Source organism: Aotus nancymaae, unplaced genomic scaffold (assembly GCF_030222135.1).
Source record: "Aotus nancymaae isolate 86718 unplaced genomic scaffold, 86718_ANA_hifiasm-v0.15.2.pri h1tg000010l, whole genome shotgun sequence".
NCBI classification, from domain to species: domain Eukaryota; kingdom Metazoa; phylum Chordata; class Mammalia; order Primates; family Aotidae; genus Aotus; species Aotus nancymaae.
This window is the reverse complement of record NW_026988421.1, coordinates 25,841,557-25,863,483: the sequence shown is the minus strand read 5'-3', so window position 1 is coordinate 25,863,483 and position 21,927 is coordinate 25,841,557. Positions and strand designations below refer to the sequence as shown.

General features: G+C 43.8%; 1 protein-coding gene across 1 annotated transcript in view; it reads left to right on the top strand.

The window, feature by feature from the left end:
* Window positions 1-21,927, top strand: part of SORCS3 (sortilin related VPS10 domain containing receptor 3) — a 612,970-nt gene that overhangs the window by 112,176 nt on the left and 478,867 nt on the right. The window lies entirely within an intron of this gene.

The window sequence follows — 21,927 nt, the reverse complement described above, 5'->3', positions numbered from 1 at the left end:
ATGCAGTTAACATCTAACCCTTGGCTTTCTTGGCAAAGCAAAGGCATTGGCCTTTTGGCTTCTTTTGGTCTGGTCAGCAATTACCCAGTTATTAAAACTAAATAATTGCCATTAGCTCTTGTCCTCAGTGCATCCTGGGTCTCACTGCAGGCGGATTTTCATCTGATTTGCAAAGCTCACTGATGCAGGGCAGGGGATACTTGTCCTTCAGTCACTAGGCAGGTACATCAGCAAAGCAGGTTCCCATGGGCCACAGTCTCTAGCTGCTTTTGTGTTTCGAGGTGTTACCATGAATTTTGTGCTTCTTCCACAGAGCCAGCTGCTGTCTGTGTGTCTGCATTCCTGTGTATTTGGAGGGCTGCTGTTTTAATGTTGGGTTGGGGTGATTTTTATTTTTTGCTTTTTCTAAGCTGGATATTGCTTTGTGGTGGTGGCTTGAAATTCAGCTTGGGGATGTGAACTTTCTTCATTTCTTTCTCCTTTTCCTTTTTCTTTCGAGTTCACGTTTCTGAAGAGATTTCTCTTCTTAAACCCTAGCATTAAATGGAGGTGTTTTCATTTTCTCTTGGAGAAGTCTCACAGCACAGGTGTGTGCTTGATTCTCTACTTGCAGTTCCCCCTGCGGTCCCCCTCCTCCGCCTTGATGCTGATAGTGGCTGTCTAAAGTACAAAGGGAAAGTTAAGATTACAGGTTGTCCTTCTCGGTGATTGTATTCCTGGCTGTAGCTGCTCAGGCCTTTGCAGGAGGAACTCACATCAGGCTGGGACTTAAGAACAGGAGAATTTTTAGCCCTGGAAATAATTGCTTCTCAGAGTAGATCATTTGGGAGCCTCAACACTGAGGAATGCAGTTTGACTAAGCCCCAGCAATGGATAGGACTTGCATGGGGAGAAAGGGTCTGAGATCTGTGTTTCGAGGCAAGGAAAATTTGGGCAGGACCCATTTGCATATATATTGAGGTCTAATTAGGCCCTTGGTGTGTTTGGACTGCTTTGTTGCAGTGACTATGATATTATTCCATTTTAAGTACTTCCAGAGGGCGATGATCTTTAACTCAGATTCATTCCTGGACTTTATTTTTGCAGGGGTAGGTTGAGTGTAACCATAATGAGAGTTGTTGCATTTTGTCCTTATGGCTATAGACTCACTCATTTATTCCTTTCTTCCTTCAACTATTTCATATGTGTTTATCAAGTGGCCACCCAGTATAAAGCATGGCACAGCCTTGAACCATAGATTCAAGGTGGTAGGGGTAGTCTGTAGGGTCCAATGTCTAACTTTTCACTTTGCAGAGGAGGAAACTTCATCTCTATTTTTTGTCATTTTTTTTTTTTTTTTTTTTTTTTTTGAGACGGAGTTTCGCTCGTTACCCAGACTGGAGTGCAATGGCGCGATCTCGGCTCACCGCAACCTCCGCTCCTGGGTTCAGGCAATTCTCCTGCCTCAGCCTCCTGAGTAGCTGGGATTACAGGCACGCGCCACCATGCCCAGCTAATTTTTTTTTTTTTTTGTATTAGTAGAGACAGGGTTTCACCATGTTGACCAGGATGGTCTCGATCTCTTGACCTCGTGATCCACCCGCCTCGGCCTCCCAAAGTGCTGGGATTACAGGCTTGAGCCACCACGCCCGGCCTTTTGTCATTTTTTTAGTGTTTCTTCAAGATCCTGTCGGGCCTTTGAATATTCAGGCTTTGGGATATATCCTTTCCTGGATGCCCTGTACTGCATCACTTTAAGATGACAGCTGAGATCCTGCAGGGTTATTGAGCTGGTTAGGTGATCTAGCTGGTACCTGGGATATTGCAGCTCCTCCCTGAGTAGGAATGGGCTTACATCTCTCTTTTAGTCCTTCTCCCAAGCAGCTTCTCCAGCCCAGGCGTCCATTCTTTCTGTGCTCCCCTTTTAGTGGCCGGACAGGGCTGATATGCCTCCACAGTGCTCAGAATTAACCCAGACATGACTTCACTCTGAAGAAATAGATCCTGTTAGGGAAACTGCCTTCAAACATGTGGTCTTATATGGCTTGAATTGTGTCTCCCTAGAATTTATATGTTGAAATACTAATCTCTGGCACCTGAGAATGTGATTGTATTTGGGAATAGGGTTGTTGCAGATGGGATTAGTTAAGAGGAGGTCATGCTGGAGTAGGGTAGGCCCTGATCCAGGAACTGCAATATCCCAGAATACCAGCTATATCACCTCAATAACCCTGCGGAGATCTGGAAGAATAGGACACCTTATAAAAGGGGGAACAGGAGTCCTTATAAAAAGGGGAAATTTTGACACAGACAGACACGTATAGGGAGGATGCCATGTGAACATGAAGGCAGAGATCAGGGTGATGCAGCTGAATGCCAAAGATGCCATCAAACCACCAGAAGCTGGCCAGAGACTGGAAAAGATAATTCGCTAAAGCCGTTAGAAGGAAGCAATTCTGTCCACACCTTAATCTTGGACTTCAGCCTCCAGAACTGTGATAAGATAAATATCTGTGTTTAAGCCACCCAAATTGGGTGGTACTTTGTTACAGTAGTCTTAGCAAACTCATACAGAGAGTATTTGAGAGTGTTTTCTAGGATCTGCAGAGGGCCAGATAATCCCCTTGGGAGGGGAGATGACTGAAGAGGGACTTTTCTCTTTCTCAGTGCCATTCCAACAGTGCAAGGGATTCCTGGATAATATGCTGGGATTTTGTGAGGGTTACTTTAGTATATATTTTCAGTGTATTGCTTATATATGACCTTTTATCTGCAATACCCTCTGGTTTGTTTTGCCCTGTGCTCCAGTCGTTGTTGTTTCAGATCCAACTCAGTCCTCCCCTCCTTGAGATATCTTTTTCTACAAGCAGGCAGGTGTGAGTAGGTGTTTTCTGCTCTCCTTTGCTGTAACTTACTTCGTTGTATTCTATTTATGCTGATTTGCTGATTCACCAGGTGTTCTGTGGAACATCTGTCATGGCCTGGTTCTGTCCTGAGGGGTTCTAGGGCAGTGGCTGACACAGAGGAGGCCCCTGTACTTGGGGAGCTTGTACAGAAGTGGGGTGAATGGATGGTAAACAAGCTAGCAGACAGAATAATTTCAGATTCTGGAAGCTTCTAGGGAAAAAACCAAAACAAAATAATGTCCTAGCGGGGAAGCAAGGAACAGCTAGACATACAGGGGCCAGGGGGAAATAGCTCAGCTGAGATCTGAAAGAACAGGAGTCAGCCATGCAAAGATCTGCAGAAGAAAATCCCAGGCTGGGGAAGAGCAAGGTGTAAAGGCCCAGAGGAGGGACTTGTCCTGTGTTCAGGATGGAGTGCTTGGAGAATGGCAGCTGAGAGTCAGGGGTGAGGTCTAAGAGATTAGCAGGAGTGGGGTCTTGTGGGCCTTGTCTCAGAGCCAGACTGTGAACTTACCGTGGAAAGGATTTTGCAACGTTTGTCACTACAGCACCTGGCACACAGTCAATGCATAATATATGTATGAATAACCATAAACACTTGTATGTATACCTGTTAATCAAACATTATTAAACAACAACACCTCATTTACCTAAGAATTGTTTCTTAGGCAGGGTTAGCCAGGGTGCATCAAGAAGCAACGAAGAAACTAACACAATTCAGAGACACCAAGTCAAGATGTCAAGAGTTTCATGTTCTCCAAGTTGAACATTTTTCTCGGAGAATATTGCCTTTGGCCCTTGTTCAGAGCACAGTGACTATTTCTTGATGTACTATTATAGTACTTTCTTTACATATTATAATAACTTTGGGTGTTAATTTTCTCAGTTTTTAGCAAATTTAGAGCAAGAAGTTGTCATTGGGAAGGAAGTAGGGTTTGGAAAATTGACATGAGAGGCAGACACTGTTGATGGGAGTATGACGTGATGGCAGACAGACTTTAGATAGGAAGGTAACAGCTAGGACTTCAGAAAGCTCATCAGTGTGAGGCTCTTGATTCAGAGACAAGCAGTCTTAACTATCACAGTAAGCCTGAGACATCACGTATGATAGCGTGGTAAAAATACAGGCTCTTTACAGTGTGGATTCTGAAGTGCTGCAGAACAGGTTACATTTTTTTCTCCATTTGTTTTATTGAAGAAAACAGGGAAGTGGAAACCATTCTAGAATAATTTACATTTGAAATGGTTAAAATTCAAAAACAAATCTGGTGCTTAAGTATAAGCTTCATTTATCCGGAAAATGTACTTCTATGGAATCCTACCTCCTTGAATGATGCCAAATAAATGAAAATGTGATTGTTTAGCCCTTTGATCTCCAAAAGTCTAAGTACAAGTGGTAGATGATTTCGTGTGACCTCCCAATCAGAGCAAGGAATTATTATTTCTCTTTTTTTCCTCCCTAAGAGCCAGGTAGAAAATGATGAGCAAACAATGACATTATTACAGTGGCATTTTAATGGGTGTTCAGGGAACTAAAAAATCAGCAGAGGCACTGCATGAAATATTCATGGGTATTTTTCTATTTTCTTGCCTTTTCTTGCTCCAGATACGGGAGTGAAGTGTATCTGGAGAGAGAAGATACATACTGCACCTGGAGAGGGGAGGCAAGAAAATAGATACAGGCCCAAGTGTTTTGAGTACAGGAAACATGCAGAAGTGGTTCCTGCGGGCCTATCTTTGACTTTTTGCTGGAGGGATAGACAAGGCTCTTCCATCATCCATCCTTAACCTTATTTTTGATTTTCCTGAAATCTTGTTTTTCCAGTAAGCTGAGATCCCTCTGCTTCTTGCAGAGTATCCAGGATCCTGAATGGATGTTTACAGTCCAATCTCCACTTGGGAATAAGAAAGATTTTGAAGATTCAGATTTCCCCACTGAAGCCTTCTGGGAGAGGGCGAATAGGATCAAATAGATTAGTGTCATTTATGTGAGAAAATGGGGGCTGGATGGACAGCTCTGGGGTACCTCTTAGGTACTGCCTACAAGGTGTTGACCTGATACAAAGTCAGGAGATCCCTGGGAAGCACTGATAGGGTTGGGGTGGTACCTTATCAGCAAGCCGCAATTGCAACATTGCCTGATTTTGCCTATTAATGATTCTTAAATATAAGTTTGGCCATTATATGGGCCTACACTGCTTGTGTGTGCTTTCCTGTGGAGACCCATTATGTGAAATTCTAAACTTCTGAAACCAAATTTCATGGAAACACTCCTCTACCACAAGAATCCTTCTCTTAAGCATGTGCAGTCCCCTCGCTGTGCCCACCTCTGAATATGAGCTCATGTTTTCACCCCGGTGGATAACTTTCTTTCTCTACAGATCCTATTCATCCTTTTGGTCCATCTCTGGCCCCATCTCCTCCGTAAGTCCTCCCTGTCCACTCCAGTTCAGTGGGATTTCATTTCCTCATTTTTTGTGGCACATGTTGCCTGACCATTTGTGGTGTGCTGTCAGTGTTCTCTAGGCGGACAGGGAGAGGCCTGATTTGTAGCATTTACCAATTTCTGTAGTGTAAATACTTCTACCATGACTGATTTCAAGCTAACAATGTAGTGGTTAGTGAATGCAGAGCTGGGAAGCAGGAAACACATTTGCTTTTCTCCAGCTGGTGCCAGCTGACTGCAGCATACTAATGCATGGAGGGCCCTGGAACTGTCTTTGCATGTCTTTCTTATCTCTCCAACTAAAACCTAAGGCTCAGTGGTGCTTACCTCTGGCTTCACATTAGAGACACTTGGTTTGGCTCTGTGTCCCTGCCCAAATCTCATCTCCAGTTGCAATTCTATATGTTGAGGGAGGGAACTGGTGGGAGGTGATCACATTGTGGGGGCATTTTCTCCCGTGCTGTTCTCCTGATAGTGAGTTCTCACGAGATGTGATGGTTTTAAAAGTGTGGCACTACCTCTTCACTTGCTCTGTCTCTCCTGCTGCCATGTAAGACATTCTTGCTTCCCCTGCATCTTCACCATGATTTTAAATTTCCTGAGGCCTCTCTAGCCATGTGGAACTATGAGTCAATGAAACCTACTTTATTTATAAATTGCCCAGTCTCAAGTAGTATCATTATAGCCATTTGAAAATAGTATAATACACCTGGGAATCTGTGACAAATACTAGTGCTCAGACTCTGCCCCCAGAATTTCTGATTCAGTTGGTCGTGGTAGGTACCCAGGCATAAGTATTTTTAAGCAGCTTTCCAGTTGAGTGTGATCGACAGCCACAAGTGAGAACTGCTGCCTTAAATGAAGGGAGGATTTTTTTTTCAGTGCTTCTCAAAGTGTGGTCCCTGGCACCTGGTAGAAATGCTGATTTTTGGCTCACACCCGAAATCTTCTGAATGAGAAACTCGGGGTGGGAGATTAGAACAGCATTCTGTGGTTTAATAAACCCTCCAGGTGATTCTTATGCATGCCGAATTTGAGAACCACTGTCTATCTTCTGAATACTTATTAAAACTAAAGATGGTTATAGGCACACAGCTGTGCCCAATCAACACTTGTTGATTAAAATCTATCAGGGAGTACATTTTCATGAAGCAAGCTATTTTTTCTTCTTTGCGAGAAGATTTAGTACAGAGTACCTTAAAATAGAGATTTCTTTTTGCACATTGAATCATGTGGCTTACAAATATTGAAGGATCTAGGATTTACTATTCATTCAGCTATGTAGAAACATACCTATTATATTAAACGAAGTAGAGTGAAATTTATTCATTAAACAAGTATGCATTGATAGCTTGGAATAATTTGTTTTTAGTCCATCTTCCCTTATGATGGCCCCTCTGTATCAGGGCAAAATAGGCGTGGACTTCTGTGCTCCATCTGTTACTTACAAGCTAGATGCTCTTGTGGCCAACGCTTCTTTAGATCTTAATTTTTCAGAATTATTAATTGATATGGTTTGGCTGTGTTCCAAAATCTCATCTTGAAAATTAATCCCCATAATCTTCACCTGTCAAGGGAGGTAACTGAATCATGGGGGCAGTTCCCCCCAGCTGTTCTCCTTATAGTGAGTGAGTTCTCACGAGATCTGGTGGTTTTATAAGTGTTAGGTAATTCCTTCTGCGTTCATTCTCTTTCCTGCCACGTTGTGAAGAGGTGCCTTGCTTCCCCTTTGTCTTCCACCGTGATTGTAAGTTTCCTGAGGCTTCTCTGGCCATGTGGAACTGTAAGTCAATTAAACCTTTTTTTTTTAAATTAATTACTAGTCTTGGGTATGTCTTTATAACAGTGTGAAAATGGACTAATACATTAATTTTACATGGTTTTCTGCCTTGGCCTGATGCAGGATATCTATAAAAACTTATAATAAACATCATAATGATGAAAATAGTGATACATTCTTACTACATTCTGAGCAATAAAAACCTGATACCTTTACTTATTCTGCTTTTCAACAGTAACAGTGCTGTGTTTCTCAAACTTTAATGTGCATATGAGCACCTGGGGATCCTGTTGAACTATAGATTCTGATGAAGCGGTCTGAGGTGGGGCTTAAGATTATGTATTTCTAGCCAGCTTCCAGGTGATGCCAATGCTGCTGGCTCATAGACCACATACTGAGTAGTAAGGCTTAGAGATTCTAGCTGATGCAATAAAATAAGGAAAAGGAAGAAGCGGTATGAAAACTGCAAAGGAAATTATTTGCAAAAATGATTGCCTACAGAAAAGATTTACTAACCATTAAAACTAATACAAATTTTATGCTTTACACATTCTGAGGTGCCTAGCTGCTTGGTGAGGTAGTTGCAGGGTCAAGTGATAGTAATTTGTAAATCATAAAGTATTCTGGACATTTGAGCCAAGAAGGTAATGAAGTTTTAGCTTCTCAAAGCATGGTTAATTGCACTGCATTGCCTGGTCCTTAGTAGTAGGGTAATTTTTTTTCAGAATACTTAACTAAGGTTCACCCAGCAGGCTCTCGGAATATATTTTTCACCTGTTTCCTATGTCATATGAATCAGTTCCCTAAGTAGATTATTCTAGTTTTCAGAGGCAGGGAGTTTCTTAAACTCCCTTTGGCAGCATGGTGAAGAGAAGAAATGACAAATAGGTTTTATCTGGTAGTCAACTCTGATGGATTGTCCAGGCTTTCTGGAGTCTAAATGCTGAGACTATTTGGGCCTGAAGGCAGGAGTGCTGTGATGGATCAGTGATGTCTGCCATCACAGAGGTCAGGAAAGGTGGTGGGCTGGTCCCTAGAGCTGGATTAACTTAGGTTTGAATTTCTACCAACATTCAGAGACTCCTATTAATAAGCTCTGAGACCTCTTTTTAGGTCTGTGAACAAATGACTTACTCAAAAAAAGGCCCTCCATACTGCTGACCGTTGGAGGTCCTTGTGTTTACCTTTCTTTCCTTCAGATCCCCCTGGAACCTAGTCTTTTCTCTCTATCTGAACCATACTTCCTCTGTTCCCTGTAATTTCTCTCTCCTTGGATGTGATGAGAGAGGAAGACAGTTTCCTCAACTCCACTTTTCTTCGTAAGCCCCATGCACTTATGGGCCTGAATCCCAATCTTTTGCAGAAACAAACAAACACCAACATAGAAAAATGAGGAGGTTTATGGAGCCTTGCAAAGCTGTATGGTAATGGAGTTAGTCTCCAGCTCCTAAGCAGATTAGGGGAATTTCTGAGTCCTTGTCTCCTTATCTATAAAATGGGGAGGGTAATTACTTTGACATCTCAGGGTTGTTGAGATTAGTGATATATAATGTATATGAAAAACTTACCCAGTGGCTGATACACAGCAGGTATTCACTGTTGGTTCCTTCTTCTAGCCAGCCCCTGTGCACTTTGTCAGCAAGGCTGACATAGAGTGGAGATTGTGACTAGAGAGCTTTCTTGTCATCAAATCTAGATGACCTTCCTGAATGCTGTTGGTTGGGGAGAAATAACAGCAATTATTTTTATTTAATAAAAACTCCCAAGGCTCTTGTACTATGCCTGGAATAGTTCAAAGTGCATTGTGCATATTAGATCATTTAATTTTTATAATAGCTGTAAATTGGGTACTATTTTCACAGATGAGGAAACTGAGCCAAAGAGATATTAAGTGCAGTTCCCAAGGTCACTCAACTCAGATGTGTCAGACCTGGGATTCCCAGCCAGGGAGTCTGGCTCCAGAGTCTGTGTTTTAGCCACCATACTATGTTGCCACGTCTAGGCCTGTGTGGGAAACATCTTGGTATCCATAGCTACTAACTTGCCCTTTGGGGCTAGAGAGGTTAGGGATTTGCTTTGTTTCTTGGAGAATTCCTGACTGGACTTTCTAGAAGCAATGCTTTTGACTCTACTGCATCATTCTGCTGGATTCAGTAGGGTTCCCCCAAAATGGCCCAGGAAAATGTCAGCCTTGGAGAGAGGGGAGTTGAGACTAAGTCTGGGACAGGCCCACTGAATCTGTTAAATCAAACCAGAATCTGTTAAACCAGACCAGAGAGAAACATGAGTGTGAGGCCATGGTCTGACTGCTTTGGTATTTGTGAGTAGAGGGCAGAAAGGGATTCAGGAGAGTGTTGGCAGAATGGATACATTCACCAGATCTGTATTTGTCTCTTTAGCTAGTACTGGAGCCCTCACCCTGACGCCCATGTGTTGGGAGGTGAGAGGAACCATGGCAGGGAGCAAATAGTGGCATCCATACCTCTGTCCAGGCACATTGCATTCACAGTGCTTGTTTGCTTGTCTGTGTCTCCTGAGCTCTGTGGGAAGAGGAGGGGCTGTGTCTTGTGTTCACTCTTGTATCCCAGACACTGGCACAGTGCCTGGCACAGAGCAGTAAATGAATCATGAACAAATGACTTATTCAAAACAAGGCCCTCCATACTGCTGACTGTTGGAGAGTGCTGTCCTCTTTCATAGTGGCAAGTTGAGCATTCACATTGACTTTCTGTTGCTGCCACTTTATGGGCCATGTTGGAAATAGGATTTGGGAAAGTGGTAGATGGAATGAGAAGCAGAGAGCACACACTGGGTTCCAGAAGATGTGGGGCCATAGTACATCTGAATGTGCTGTGTACAGTAGATTGTAATTCTCTATTGTAACTTGAATCGTTTTTGAGAAGATGGCAATTTCCTTTCTGTGTCCATCTGAAGGGTGAATATTGGCCTTCTGGTGACATATTCTCCGATCATTTTCTCCACCATGACTATGGGGTTTGATTTAACATAAATATTACCTGTATTCTAGTAGTATGGGCAAGGTTCGTTAATCCCTGGGTAATGATCTTTCAGGTTTCTAATGTTTCAGGATTTAGAGGAAGGATGGGAAAAGTGGTTGTTCTCAGATTCACATTCCTTCAATACTTCTGGTGAATAGCTTCACATCCCCAAGTCCTCTTTGCCACTGATTAAATATGGTTCTGACTCTCAACATCTCATTTTCCCAGCTTAAGTGTAAGCCCTCTGAGAGCTGATTCTGTGACTTGTGCTGACACAGCTCAGGATTTACATAGAGAAAATGATCAGTAAATACTTGAGTAGTGGGCAGTGTTTGTCCACTTAATCTGTGCTGCAGCAATGGAAAAAAATGACCTTCTCAAGAGGGTGGAAAGGTCTGCTTTGCAAATCACTGAGTAAATGAAAAGCCCCGAGGAGCCTTGAGATCTGTAGCCTACGTGCTCAATAAAGTTCCACCTTAAGATACAGCCAAAGTCTTACCTCCCAGGCCTACAGAAACAACATATTTTTGTAATGTTGATTCCAGAGTACTTGACTGTGGCAAGCTTGGGTTAGTTGGGTATCAATACTTCTTTATGGGATTGTAGCCTTCTCCTGCTTCCCCCTTTCCCTTCTTCTCCCTTTCCTCTCCCCCTTTTCATTCCTCCCCACTTCTCCTCCTCTTCCTCCTCCCCTTCCCCCTTCCTCTCCCTTTTCCCCTCCCTTTTCCCTTCTCCCTTCCCCTCCCCTCCCCTCCCCTTCCCCTCCTCCCCCTCCTTCCCTTCCTCCCTCTCCTCCCTCTCCTCCCCCTCCTCCCCTTCCTCCCCCTCCTCCCCCTCAGTTTTTGGTAAACTTATACGTCTATTAGAGCTTGCCTGTAGTATGAAATATGGTCAGTAGGTGCCACTCTCTGAATAGTTTTACTGTAGGCATTGCTCATCATGTTCCAGTACCTGGCATACTCAAGGACCTACTAGAACCCAGACGTTTAACTGAATAAGCAGAATTGGCACTTAGAGTCAAATGTTTTCTGAAAATAAACATCTAAATATGTTCTCCTTGACCTGGGTCAGAACTGTACAGCAGAGCTTCTAAAGGTGTGGTTCACAGGAGAACTGCCTTAGAATTACAGTTACCTGTCTTGTTTAAAGTACAACTTCCTGAGCTCCAAAGTAAATGCACAGAATCAAACTCCATAGGGAAGGCACCGTGAATCTGCACTGTTTTAGGAGCTCCCCAGGTGATTCTTACATGACTAAAGTTTGAGAACCATTTAGAGCAGTCACTTTTCTTTCTTTAGAGGGAGATAAGTAGGCACATCGGATTGGCATTCAGTATCAAGGAAGTGAAGGACAGACAGTTTGTGAGAAATCTGAGAGCTTGTTATAATAAAAAAAAACTGTGACTTACTCTTTTTTTTCTAAACTATATGTTATAACACAAAGTATATTTAAGGAGAAATTGTGGTTGAGATGGGGCCAGGGAGAATGGGAGAAAGAGAGGAAACAAATTATATAATCAAAAAGATTTTTTTCTATTGTTTTCTTCAATGGTGTGGTATCCATTACTATCAAACAGAGCACCTGTAATAAGTCACCAGGGCTCTTGAAGGAATTAGTGAAGTTTCATTCTCTTGCAGCGCTTATTAATTATTCAGTGTTTGTTCAGCTTCTGCTGATGGAGAATTTTCTCTTCAGAAGCTTCACAAGTCAGGGGTTACCCCATGCTCCCTCCAACCCAATTTTCTATGCAAGAAGCATCTACTTTCTCTGCCTAATTGGAGGCACTCCTCCTCCTGAATGACACTGGAGTGACCTGTCATGGAGGCAAAATGAGGGTGCACAGACAGTGTGGATAAGTGTGTAAAGATCTGGGCACAGAGGGAGGTACAGGGGCAGGAGCGGAATGTGGAGCTGGCTATGCAGACCGAATCCAAATGGCCTTAGAGAGTAGTAGCTCCACCTTCCAGCACCCCCTCTGCAGAACATTGACACAGACTTCATTTTGTTTCTTCCTTGCTTCTGTGTCTCCCCTCTCCTACCACTCTGTCTTCCAAACCTTCCACCTCTCCTGTTTTCATGAATGACAGAAGAGAGGGTCAAAGAACTGTCAATTTACTTGCACTTAAGAAAGTGGAGCTGTCATGTAGTGTGAGAAATGTGTCCCTACCAGGGCTAAGGGAGTCACCTGCCTGTGGGCTCGTCACAATTGCATAGGGAAGAGCAGCGAATCAGGAGGAATGGCACTCCATCCAGGGACTCTAGACTGCTGCATGTTAGATCCCTACAAGCCCATAGCAAGAGGAAAAGCCAGGGTGAGGCCACTTCACAGGACTGGCTCTGGAGGTTATCCCAGATGCTGTGCCCACAGGGGTGTTGTAGGCTATTTCTGTTTCTGGAAACAGTTTCGGAACCTAAGTGTCCGAGGAGTTATCTGGAGGACCACAGTGGACACTCCTACCTCTTGGATGGAGGCTGGCCATGGCCTTTGCTGTGGGGAATGTGCCTAGTTTGGGGAGATGCTTGCTGAGGAGCCTGGGACCCAGGTGTAAGATTCAGCATATCATAGAAGAAGTTGGCAAGCATTACCTGCATCCTGTTCTGGTACCTAAAGGGAGAGGGGGAATCTTCAAGACTTGCTAGAGCTAGGGGAGATTCACCAAGAATTGGTGCCCAGCCCAGCTTCCAGGAGGTCTGGGACATCTGCTTGGAGCCAGGGAGCATGTAGCTGCTGGTCCACTTAATCTGTGCTCCCTCATTCTCCTCTCCCTTCTTGGTGATGCTGCCAGGAGTGAGCACTGACTCTGAGTCTTAAGTCTCCTCTATCTGTGTGTGCGACCCTGAATAGGACTTTCCCTCTGTGTCTCAGCTCCTTATCTGTGAAATGAGGGGTTTAGGTATGCTGAGCCCTAAGTCTTGGCTTAGCCTTATACACTTTTGTCAGATGGCTTTTCTTTTAGGGGCCATTTGGGATAATGACAATGATGACTGTTACAGCAGTGTCGGCTGCCCGAGTGAAGCAGGCTCCATATGAGGTCATGAGCTCCTTGTCACTAGGGGTATTCAGGCAGTCATCAAAGAGCACTTATGAGTGATTCCAAGATAATTTCATCAGGAATATCCAGCTATTAAAAAGTTAGATTCCTGGACTGCGACCTACTCACAAAGACTCCAATTCGGCAGGCTTGGGACGGGACCTGAGGATTTGCATGAGGAATGAGTCTGGATTGATGTGCTGCTGTAGAGAGGTCAGGTAAGATGGGGAGCCCTGTCCACTGTACCCTTCACTGCAGGTTCACAATGCACAGGATCTGGATAAAGGTTTTGAGAAACCTCATAGAGATGGAATCTGTTTGCTTTCGATTAGCTCAGTGTTTCCAGAATTGAGTATGGGACTTTGCCATGTATAAGCGGAAAAGGGGACTCCTATTTTGCAGCCACAGAAGCAGTTCCATGGTATCTGTGGGGATGCCATGTCTGTGGGGTTTACTGTATTTCATGGGAGGATACGTGGCAGCACTGTTGATAGAAGTACAGTGAGTCACATATGAAATGTAGTTTTCTAGTCATCACATTAAAAAAGTGAAAAGAAGGCTGGGCATGGGGGCTCACACCTGGAATCCCTATACTTCGGGAGGCCATGGTGGGCAGATTGCTTCAGCTCAGGAGTTTAAGACCAGCTTGGGCAACATAGCAAAACCCCATCTCTACAATAAAAAATACAAAAACATTAGCTGGATGTGGTGGCACTTACCAGTAGTCCCAACTACTCATGAAACTGAGGCTGATGGATCAAATGAGCCCAGGAGGTTGAGGCTGCAGTGAGCTCTGATCAAGCCTGTGCACTCTAGCCTGGGCGACAGGACAAGACACCATCTCAAAGAAAAAAAAAATAAGACTGAAAACAGGTGAAATTATTTTTAATTTACTTAACATAGCATATCCAAAATACTATTTAAATGTTTAACCTATGTGAAATTATTGTGATATTTTACATTTTTTTCCTACTATGCCTTCTATATTGGTGCAAAATTTACACTTGCAGTTCATCTCTGTTCAAACTGGCCACAATCCAAGTGCTTGAAAGCCATGTGGGCTGATGGTGGCCGTATTGGATGGTGAAGGTCTATGAGATGTTTGTTGCTCAATGTGTGGTCCAAAACTCAGCAGTGTCAGTATCACCTTGGAGCTTGTTAGAAAGGTAGGCTCTCAGGCCCCACTCCTATCTACTGAATCAGAATTTCCATGTAGCACCATTCCAGGGATTCTGCATGAAATTGAGAAGTGCTGTTTTAGATGATCTCTTTTCCAGTTTCAAGGTTTTCTATTCCTTGAATTCTGTGTGGATGTTGTTAGTTAATAAGAGAAAAAGGGGCCCCTGTGTGCAAAAGTAGAGGTGGCTCATGGAAGCTCTGCTTGGCACTGGGATCTCTGGGCAGAAGATGTGCACATCATGCTGTAATGAATTCTAATTTGAATCTTGGCCCGGGTTGATCCCTGGTACCTAAGGGTGCTGACCTTTTGGGGTGGCAGGCTATCACTGAGACAGAGCCTAGCCAGCCAGCAGGAGGACCTTGAGTATGAGATGCTGTTTGCACAGGCATGGCCTCTTCTTGCTCACTATGCCATGAAGGTGAAATATCCTGACTACTTCTCAGATAGAGCGGGGCAGAGTGTTGGCACAAGTGCCAGTGTACTGAAAGGGTAAGGAGTAATCCAGGACCACAACAGGGATTTTAGACAGCTTCTCATGCATGCCACAGGTGCTGGTCAACCCCTTCCTGAGCAACCTGCATCATGCTAGATTCAGTGAGAAGGACTGTGTGGGAGGGAAAGTGAGTTGACCAAGGCTGACTCCAGGAGGTTCTCCTCTCCTCTGAGAGCCCTAGCCTTGGCTTCCTCTTGGGTCACATGTTCTGACTGTTGTCTTTTTCCAAAAGGCCTCCTCGAAAAGTTTTCTGGGGATGCTCAGATTGATTCTCTTGAGTTAGGAATGTGTATCTGGGTGCAGGAAGGGGCCAGTGCTTAGGCTAAGACTTGTGTTTCCCCAGGTGGGGCTTGGGTGTGGGGCTGACCCCAGGATGGGCATCTTGGGTGTTGTAGTCTAGACAGGAATATTCCTTGCCTGTCATCTCTACCTCCTTTCCAGAATCCTCTGTCACTGTTTCTTAGGAAGCCTCTTAGAAACTCTGTTTCTAGGGAACTGGTGGGGTGGTGGTGGGGGATCGTGCAGCAGGCATGGGTGGGCAAGGATCTGTACCTGCAGGCTCTCCCTGGACCTTACCTGTCCACTGCCCTGGCCCTTCTCACATTCCCAGCTGCTCACTCTCCCACACAGGGACCTTGTGGTCTCACAGTTTTGGCACTGGTCCTAGGGTCCAGCTTCCTTGCTTCTCTGATGCTCTGATTAAGCTCAGGGAAGGAGCCTTAGCCGTTTCACCAGGTTGACTGGACCTGAGCCTCTGTCATTATCTTGTCACTCAACAATGTCTGCTGGGGACTTTGGGGACTGTGGAGTTTTATTCTTCAGCCCCAATCAAGTACTGTTTTTCCTCTTAGATTCACTTATTGTCCCACATGACATTATTCCCCCACTTTCCCTTGGATTCACCATCTGTTCTTCTCTGATTCAGCCTCTCCTAGTCTTCAAAAGATGCCATGATCTTTGCCATCACTGTGCCTTTGTTCTCTGCTGGGAAAGACCTCTTCCCTCCATTTCTCCAAATCCTACTTGTCCTTGAAGACTCATATTCTGACCTTTTCCTGGAGGCCTTTTCTGATCATTCTAGGCCTTGCCAGTCTCTTTTTATACCAGACTTCTGTTGCATGTATGGTCAGTCAATCTGTCAAAAACCACATATTGGCACATATGAGTCAAGGGAGATGCTAAGGACACAGAGATGAACTAGACAGCCAACCTCTGCCTTATGGTTTCGGGAGGAAGATGTGTTCAGTAAACCATTACCAATAATTAGTAAATTAATTGCAAATGTGAGTGGGCTGGAAGAAGGCATGCTGGGTACTGTGGGGGGCGTAACTCATGGGGAGATGCAGTATCAGGCAAGGCTTCCCTGAAGAAGCAGCATTTAACATGAGCACTGAAAGGAGTGGGTATGTAAGCAGGGGAGCAGCACACATGTGAGGCCCAAGGAGGTCAGTGAGGCTGGAGAGGTGACAGTCATGCAGCAGGGACAGGTACATAAGGATCCGAGACCACAGAGCCATGGCCTTTCCTTGCAGCTTGCTAGCATGTGTGTTAGTCTTTCCTCGTTCTTCTAGTTAGGCTATGAGTTCCTTGCAGGCAGGGGCTGCACGAAGAACCCTTGAAAACTCTCAGATTCCTTCCCAGCTGCAGTGGTATGCTGTTGCCTAGTGACTTTTCAAGCTGATTGATAAATTGTCAGAAATTCTATGAGCTGTTTAATGCTCATCGGTTGCTAGAAATTGGCCATGATGAGAATATTTACACTATGGAAATTGGTAAATGTTGTAAATCTGTGCTCTTTTCTTTTTCCTTTCAGTGAGCTGGTGTTTAAACATTTACCAGCACACCACTGCCAGCTGATGCAGGACTGAGCACACAGAGCAGGAGGCAGCATGGTGGAGGAGGAGGAACTCACAGTAGGGAGGCAGACACTGCGGTGTGTTGCTGGGAAAGTTAGTCAACTTCTCTGAGCTTCAGTTTTCTCATTTACCAAATGGTACATTGAGATAGATGTGAAAGGATATATATATATGAGAAAGAAGTGACACAAACTGCTCAAACCAGAAGCCCCAGCTTAGGTCAGCAGAATCAGCCCAGGCTGATTTCCTCCACCTCTGTTACTCAAGTATCCTCAAGAACTAGATGTACCTGTCTTCTGTTCCTTCTGGATTGTTTTCGAGTATCATTTTAAATTTTACCTTGAAAAGTATAATATTCTCTGTTGTATTTAATTTCACAAGCCATCTCCCATTCTTTCTGGATGAAGAAAGTTTATGCCTTCCTATAAAGCATAAACTGTGAATATTCTGTTCACTTGCAGTTACCACCCCTGACTTCTACCCCAAATCTTACAGCTGTCAGTGGGACATCAGCCTTTACTTTTGCTTGAACATTCTATCCCAGCCCTTCCCTGGAATAGCAGGAAGAGGGCTCTCCTCCTTCTAGAGGCTCTTTGAGATTTATGACTCCACTTTGCAAGGCCATGTATTTAACCCCCATGCCTCAGAGGTATTCAGGTAGGCCAGGGCCCCTTCTTTCTCTGCAACCTGTGTCGATGCTGTCATTTCCCTGGGGAAAGGGGAAGCAGTGCTGTCCCTCACAGGGTGTCTGCCGTGTGTTGATGACTTAAGGATAATATTTCTGGCAGTGGAGAAAATGAGGTGGGAAATGGCTTTTGTGGTGATTAATTGTTGAGATGTTGTGGCAGCTTCTCTCTGTGACCATGAGTCCCAATTACCTGACAAGAAAGATAGATTTGACCAAGAGTTCTTCTTTGAGCCTTGTTTCTGAGGGCTGCACGTAGTGAGAAATAACACCCAGGACATTTAGAACTGGAATCTGAAAACAAAAAGGGGTCACGGAGTGATCAATGTGGAATCTGGCCCTGTCATTGCTAAAACTTGATGTGTAACCTTGACCAAGTCATTTTCCATCTGCACATTAGTTTACCTCTCTGTAAAAGGATGGGCTTGAACTAGATGATTTCCAGAGTCTCTCTCAGCACTGAGATTCCCTGATTTTATGAACTTCGCCAATGAGCAGAGACATTCCTATTTAGGCTTGTTTTATGTTCTAATTCCCAAGGACATATTTCTAATGGACTGTACTCCAGAGACTCTATTTCTTGTTAGTCAAGAATAATTTTAACAAGCAGCAGTAAGCTATGAGGAGCCTGGGATATGTGTGTGTTCAGTGTTGGAGTGTTCTGAGAATTCAGTTTAACTCAAGCATTTATTGAGTGTTCACTCTCGGGATGAAATACGGTATACAACATGGGATTTGCAGTTGGAAACCTGAGTTTCAGTCTGAGATTTGCTGTTAGTTAGCTTTAGCCTTGGGCACATAGCAATTTAAGTTCTCTGAGTGTTAGTTTTTTTACCTATAAAATGGGCATAGAAAGAGCCCCTTCATTGAGGAATTAATGAGAGAATGTGTGCAGAGCATACAGCACAATGCTTAAAGCAAGTAAGTTTTCATTAAGTGTTATTTATTTTTCTATACTCCATGCCAGGTCTTTATTAGGTGTTAGGAATGCAGAGATGTGTGTAAGTCAGGGGCTTCCTGCTTGCAAGACATCTGTTGGCCTTAGGCACATAGACACCCAGTATGTGATGATGATCAGCACTGGCAGTAAGAAAATGATGATTTGGTGCATAAGAGATGAGATGTCCAGCTCTCAGAGTACTGAACTAGAAAGCCAATGGCCAGTGTGCTCCTGGTGGCAATCAGTACAGGAAAATACAGTGCAGCTGTGGCTAGTTCTGTAAAGACAGAATGACAGACTCCAGCACAGCTTTAAGTTTGGGAATAGCATTTAGATAGTCCCTCTTGGCAGCACCATAGTTGAAATTCTCCAGACAGAACGTCATTGGCATTTATGTTTCTAGAGCTGGACTTGCACCATGGGAGTGGGATTCTAAAGCTTAGAAAAAATAGCTCTTGAAACCCAGGGGGTTCTTGCTTTTCTGGAAGGCAAAATTACTATTCAAGCTCACTTGAATAGTATTATAATGGACATATTTTGAATTGGATTTACCAACTCATGTGTTATTCAGAAGACCTGTTCTATTTTCTGATTCTTTCGATTTTAATTTCTTCTATATTAAAATTGTTTAAAAATCTTAAAAAAAAAAAAAAAGGTAGAAACAGAGAGGGTTAGCTGCTTCTGACCCCTGGCAAGTGCTTGATGATGTGAACTTTTCCCTCCTGCCTTTATTTCTTTCCTTTTCTTTTGTTAAGGAAGCAGCAATTGAACACTTGGTGTTGAGCACTAAGAATCTAGTAGTGAGTGAACCTGATATTTGCCTCTGGAAGATTCCAGAGTGATGGGGGAGACGGACATGTAGGCAGGTATACTCAGCAAAGTATCATAGGTGCTAGGGACACTGGGACAGGGTACTCTGAGCAGGGGGAGGGAGGGAGGTGCAAGGTCATAAGACTCCACCTGGAGGTGAGGTGCATATGGTTGTGTGAAGGCATCTACAGAAAGGGTTCCTGTGGGTCCGTGGTGGTCTGGGGAAGTTTTCTGGAAGAAGTGAGCTCTGAGCTATTTACTAACATTTCCCTTCAGGTCACAGAGCTCTTCCCTACCACTCCCCAAGGTTGGGGAATTCTTATATCTATTTTGAGTTCCTTCTGCTAGGCTAGCTCAAATGTTGCCAGACATTGCAAGGGTAGTTGGGGCTGGCAGGAAGCCCTCATCTGAAAGTCAATTACATTTGCCTTTGGAAAATGGGACAAGACATTTATGTTTAATATTTGGGTATTTTTGTTGTTGGCTTAAAAACATTTCTTTTTCAGGTCACACTCTGCTAGTGAAATACTATTAATTTCAAATGGAATTAAATGTCTTGTTCTTTGTAGAGCACCCTTGCCAAATAATTACATCAAATATATAGTTTGCAAGGAAGATTGTCTTTTTATCTTTTCTTAAAGGGCAGTCCAGAATCCAAACATACTCCACGCCCCACTCCAAGAGCCACCCACAGCCTTTCCTTTAGTCTTTTACCCAAGATCTCTGTATCAGCTCATCCCTCTCCAAGAACCTGGGTCAGGAAAAATTGTAATACTCAGAGAACTTTCTGTATTATCTTCACTAACGGTATCAGCTTTAATAAAAATAAAAGTACCCAGACTTATTCAGCAGCAGGGGAGAAAAATAAAACCTCACAAAGCTCCATATAGTTTTACTTTGTTGTACAATGACAGGCAGACAGGCAGAGAGAACAAAAGTAATAAGGAGGAGGTAGATTTGCTTCTAGAGTGAGGGAAGGAGATGGGGGTCTTGGGGGTGGAGACTCTGGGGGCGGGGTCCTACATACCCAGGTCACAGTGATCTCTCTTGCATTGTAGGTGTCTGTGGCTGTTCCCTCCTTCTGGGACCCCAGAGTTAAGCATCCCTTTAGCATCACCTTCTTATAGTTGGGAGAGTTACCTGGAAACAGTGAACCGGGAACTTGAGGTAGCCCTGGAGATATTCCTGTTTAATGTCATCATTTTGCGAATGAGGAAACTGAGACCCAGACAAGGGAAATTCAGGCCCTGCTCCCAGTTTACTGACAAGTGCATGAACGAATGAGAGCCTGGATTTCCTCCAGGAGTGGCTGCCTGCACCTCAGTGTGTAAACACTGAGCTGCAGGCAAGGGGGATGAGACCCCAACATGCTTAATTTCCAGGCTGTACACTTCCTCCTGCCCCATACCAACCAGCTGTAGCTCAGTGAGGGGTGTGAGGGGTGTGAGCAGAGCAAAGACTGGGACTGCAGCAGGCAGTGCCTCTGCCCTTTCAGCCTATTCTTTCCTACCCCCCATCTCAGTGGTTTTTCACCAGGGGCAATTTTGCCTTGTGGGGGATATTCAAAAATGTCTGAAGACATTTGTCACAACTGGGGGGAGAGTGCTACTGGCATCTAGTGGTTAGAGGCCAGGGATGCTGCTGCACATTCTGCAAGACTCAGGACAACCCCCACAACAAAGTTATCAGACCCTAAATGCCAACAGTGCTGCCGTTGCAAAGTTCTGCCTGATTTTGTGCGTGAGTGTGTGTTGGGAGGTAGTGTATTTGAAAGAGATTAGGGCTCATTGTGACTGCAGTGGGGGTACAGATATCATTTTAAGGGTGATGGATTAGGTTCCTGTTTTACAAACATACCCATGCATTTGAATTATACAGATGGCTTGTTAAAAAATTCCAATTTTTACTAGGGTGAGATTATATCTCATAGAGGTAGAGAGTAAAATGGTGATTACCAGAGACTGGGAAGGGCTAGGGGAAGGAGGGATGAAGGTAAGCTCATTAGTGAATATAAAAATACAGTTAGATGGAATAAGATCTAGCATTTGATAGTGCAGTACGGAAATTATAGTTAACAGTAATATATTATATATTTCAAAGTAGCTACAAGAGAAGAATTGGAGTGTTCCCAACACAAAAGGACAAATGTCTTAAACAATGGATATCTCAGTTACCTTGATTTGATCATTATATACATGTTTCAAGATATCATATGTACCTGTAAAATATGTACAAGCATTATGTATCAATTAACATATTCTAGGCCAGACTCCATATATGAATCTCCAAGAGTGGCCCTGGGAATTGATATTGTTACTCTGCTTCAAAGGTGCTTCTGACACTGGGCCTATTTGGGGAAATAATGGATTCGGGCGCAGTGTCAGTTGAACATTTGTTATTTACCTATTCAGTTAAATCTGGGTTTTAACCTCAACTCTGTCATTTATCAACTGTGTGACCTTGGGCAAGTCACTTATTCTTCCAGCCTGCATTGTCTCATTGTCAAAGAGGAATGATCACATCCACTTCATGGTTTGTGGTGAGCATACAATGAGATAACATGCATCGAAGCACTGGCTCAGTTCATAGTTAGCAGTAGGTGTTCATTCCTGTCAGATGAGTCTGGTAATGTGTTAAGTTGTCAGTAATAATGAGACCCAACAGTCGTCAACCACTAATATTGCAGGCACAGTGTTAAAATATAAAATATAACTAAATTTTATAATATCTTTTCTACTTAGCTTCACAGCAACCCTGTTTTATAGCTAGGGCATACTGTGGGTACTTGGCCTGTGGTAGGCTGAGTAAGGCGTATCTCCAG